This window comes from Pangasianodon hypophthalmus, chromosome 30 (assembly GCF_027358585.1).
Source record: "Pangasianodon hypophthalmus isolate fPanHyp1 chromosome 30, fPanHyp1.pri, whole genome shotgun sequence".
In the NCBI taxonomy this organism is placed as follows: domain Eukaryota; kingdom Metazoa; phylum Chordata; class Actinopteri; order Siluriformes; family Pangasiidae; genus Pangasianodon; species Pangasianodon hypophthalmus.
This window is the reverse complement of record NC_069739.1, coordinates 7,204,023-7,208,603: the sequence shown is the minus strand read 5'-3', so window position 1 is coordinate 7,208,603 and position 4,581 is coordinate 7,204,023. Positions and strand designations below refer to the sequence as shown.

The following is a 4,581-nucleotide window of genomic DNA, read 5'->3' as shown; positions in this document are numbered from 1 at the left end:
AAGTGTAATAGAAATGTTAGTTTCCTGTAACTTGTACGTCACTTCCTCATGCTGATCTTAGCTGTAAATAGATGCGTGTGAATTTCACACCTTTTTCTGCTGTCCCTCTGTCAGTGACCACCAGCTTCACTTCCTACATTACGCCTTATTTAAACTGATCAGCTTAAAGCAATTCTGTAGTATTACTCTCTCCAAGTGCTCTTTATTTTCAGATGTAGTTGTAACATGGTGTCTAATAGGGGTGTAACGGTTCAAATTCCTCATGGTTCAGTTTGTATCACGGTTTTACGGTCACGGTTTCGGTTCGGTTCTTGCTATGTTCAGAAAAAAATACTACTGCCTAATCCAAAAAAATAAATAAATAATTCATTTGGTAACACTTTAACTATGGAAAAATAAATAAATAAAAAAGGTAATTGCGACTTTACATCTCACAATTCTGACTTTTTTCTCTCACTATTTAGAGATCCACTTTGACTCAGTACCTGAAATGTGACTAACTTCAGGTAACGAGCGCGCGCTAGCGTCTGGTTGAGTGTTGTTCTTATAGAGCCTATTTATAGAGAATGATTGATGCTTTATCACTGCATTCTTTCTAACTCACTAAATAGATTAATTTGAGATCAAACTCGAGTAGATTAACACACAATGGCCCACGACTGTTACACACAGACAGATCCACACAGAAAAAAGTCAGAATTGTGAGATATAAAGTCGCAGTTACCTTTTTAATGTTTTTCTCCGGGGCGGAAACGGGCTTCATACCCGCGCGCTATCAATCCCCGGGTGATGACGGTGTAGATGACGTCATATTAGATGTATTGCCATGAGCATACGGCACTCGCGTCGAGCAAAGTCTACAAACACTGACTGTTTTCTCTACATGTTTTTCACCATCGCAGTTGGAACTGATTGCAAACCCAAAATGTTCCCAGACAGGAGGCTTATATGATGCAGGGGGCGGCTCTATCAGCGGCTTGTCTCCTCCGCTTGCCATGTTAAACTGCAACACACCAACACGTGCAGAACGGTGATGTCATCAACTGATTTACATACAGTGCAGCTGATTGGACAACTCCTCTTTAACCCACGTGATACACAGGCGGAGTGAATCCATCTACAAAGCCATGCAGGGGCATTAGCGGAGCTGTCTGTCTATTTCACACTTTGTTTTCTTCACCAGAACAGATGTTACAGATGCGTCGTCAGTCTTTAGATTAACTGCAGTGCAAATACGTTTTTCTTTTACACCCCTAGTGTCTAACCTCAGCTGTGTAAATACAAGTTGCTCTCAATGATTTAAAAAAAATACACGTGATCACAAGATAGTGTAACACACACAGTAGTTAGGAAGTGGGCTGAGAAACAAGAGATTAGGGGTTTTGAGTCCAGCTGATGATGTTCCACTACTGACCCTGTGTGTTTAATAAACCTCTTAATGACAAACTGGACAATTCCTTCAACCTCATGACTTGTTTTTTGCTCTCACCATCAGCTGTGAGCTTTATATTGACAGAGGTGAACCTTTCCTAATCAAACCCAACACTAAAATATGGTACAATCCTAACTACACAAAATATAAACAAACAATTATCTGCTTGCTGGATGTACCAAATCTAAAATTATCCCAATATATATTTTCCATATGAACTAATAATATAGAAATTAAATAATTTTAATTTCCATATTCATTAATAATTCTCAATTCTTATTAAAACTAAGTACATTTTTTCATTAATGACTGTGAGCATGCTTTACTCCAGTGTCATGTGCCATATTACTAACAGTGATAAAAACAGTCATTAGTTTCAATAAGTTTTGTCTTTTTAGTAGGAAGAAGAGAAACTTCAACAAAATCGAGGAAAACAGACACAACACCTCCATCAGAACAGCCTCAGAGTAAAACAACAAACTCTCCACCTGCATCATCCTCAACAACACCGGAACAAGATAAAAAGAAAACACTCAGCCTCCCTCTAGGTGCCAAAACTTTTCATCAGCAATGAAAAAACATCTGTATTATTACATTTATTAACATTTTTGGTGTTTTATTACACAGTTTTCAGCATTATGGCGGTTTTACTGTTGGTGATACCCGGGGTAGTGGCATTTATTTGCTGGAGACGCAGAGGTACACACACACACACACAAACAGATTTTGAGATAGATTAACTAGGTAAAATATATGGGTTTTGTTTATATAGTTTTTTTTTTTCTACTGGGAATCAGATCAAGGCAATAAAGTTACAATTTTATTAATTTATTTACAATTAGTCAGGAACTAAATAAGGCAGTCAGTAATTCAGTAAGATACTTTCACGTACAATAATCACTGCAAAATAAAGTTTAAAATGTGGCTCTTTGCATCACTCAGGGTTAATGTATGTGAGATGAAGCAGAACATCAGCCTCCACACTTTACCTGATTACTTAAAATAGTGAAATTCTGTAGTTACCACTAGAGGTGTGATTTCTGAGGTCTTTTCTCTTTAGGAGGAAGATGCGGAAAGAACATGATTACTGAAGGACGTCCAGACTGTAAAGGAAAGCAGAAGGATCGGGTTAGTGTACATGCAGGCCTGGGTTCAGCTGCATTTTTATTATCATGTGACATCTTTAAGTCTTTGAGTCCTAATGTGTTCTTAATTCGATCTCCATTCAGTTCTGCATGGCTTCTACAATAATCAGTTATAACAGATTTGTTTCTACCTTTAGAGATTTAGCTGTATTTGTGATACACTGCAGGTAACACACATGAAACACACATGCTTTCACTGAACAGTGAGTTATAGGAAAGTATCTTCTGCTGCTTTTATCAGAACAACACATGGTGTAAAGAAAGAAGTCAGATTTGGAGATTTGTTTCGTCTTTACAGGATTTTACTTGCTTTTTGGAGTCAGTGGTAAAAGACACAGAATTTTTATGTTTGTTATATGTATAATTTTCATCTTCTGTCTTTTCACAGACTGTACCTGATGTTACTTACTCTACTGTAACCCACATTAACACAGCCGGAGCAGCACGAGTCCAGATCAACGTTGTAGAGAAAACTGAATATGCCAGCATTATAAATAATCCAAAGTAAATATAAATACATTTATATATGTAATTTTTTTTTGTACCATAAAAAGCAAATTCAACAGATTTATCCAGAGTATTGTGTTACATTTACTTATGTTAGCTAAGGGTATTGTTCTGCATTCACTTTGTCTGTTAATGAATAAAAAAACGGATAAAACTGGATGGATAATCTTACTAATTATATTTTGAGTGTACATGTCATTTTTATCTTATTCATACCATTCTTATATCAGGTTAAGAAATGAATGTTCTAGAAGTTTTATTGCCATCATACTATTTTGTGTAAAAAGACTACTGTATGCTGTTTATAGCCAAATGTAAAAATATGACAGTGTGCTTGTTGAGTGTAGAGTATTATACAGTATTCTCTGTGCATGGCACAACGTCGGTTAACTGACGCTGTGAGAAAGAGGAAGTAGCCGTTCTCCCCTCAGCCCCCATGCTGCTCTGGCCTCAATCATGTGGTTACTCTGACATGCTGAGCGGCTCACAGTGGCTCTAACGTTCCAAGAAAACTCTATGTATGTATGTATGCAGCTGTGGTTTTCTTACCACGAGATAACTGCCAGAGATGAGAATCACCCCGACACCTTCCTGTGTGTGTGTGTGTGTGTGTGTGTGTGTGCATGCTGAGACCATTCAACAGTTACAAAGTGTTTTATGTCAGTATCTGCAATAAATATCACTGTCATATGGACATCTTTTACCAGAATCTATTTGCATTTACTCTGGTTATTCAGGGTTCATAGAACTATAGTTATATACTTTACAAGGGTCCTACTTACTTTATATCAACCTTAACAAAAATTGCAACAGTAAGTTATATCACACAACTGGAATAATTCCAATAAACAAAATTCTGTAATATCAGTAATGAGATAAAAGTCATGTACGCAAGTCATGGAAACATATACCACTGAAAGTACATCTGGTACTAATGTAATTTTATGGATAGAGGAGAATTGTTTTCAATGTATATCAGTATAGAGGAGAGCAGAGCACAATCTAACACATTTTAGTTTTTGCTTAATAGATTAACAGATACTTAAGGGAGAATAATCATGTTTTTATAAAAGCAGCATATACAACTCTGCTAAAAATGAACACTTGAACTTGCACCTACTGTTCATGTACAATTCCACCAAAAGTAGGTAAGGTTAACTGTAACAGACAGAGGGTTAGTTTGCTAGAAAAGCCTGAGAAATTAGTGCCAACAAAGTTAATTCAATACAATTAGTTGGCAGGTAACGCATGACGATTCTCACTGTGTCTGATTTGCTCAAGTTTACTTATGTGTGTCTCTTTGTGCCTTCAGGCTGGCTCATAACCTGAGAGACAGAAAAGAGCGTGCAACACACACAGACACACACACACACACACACACACACACACACAGAGCATGAACTTGACCTTGACAGAGTGAAAGCTGTGAGTCTGGGACAGACCAGTTCCTGCTGTGTGTTGGATTCTGTTGATTCTGATGAAAGTGCGCTGAAATTC

At 37.2% G+C, this 4,581-nt stretch overlaps 1 long non-coding RNA gene across 1 annotated transcript; it reads left to right on the top strand.

Moving 5' to 3' along the window:
- The first annotated feature begins 2,493 nt into the window (after window positions 1-2,493).
- LOC117595713 (uncharacterized) lies at window positions 2,494-3,243 on the top strand. The gene is made up of 2 exons (XR_008301309.1): window positions 2,494-2,560; window positions 2,966-3,243. It is a non-coding gene; the product is annotated as an uncharacterized LOC117595713 (long non-coding RNA).
- Window positions 3,244-4,581: the final 1,338 nt, after the last annotated feature.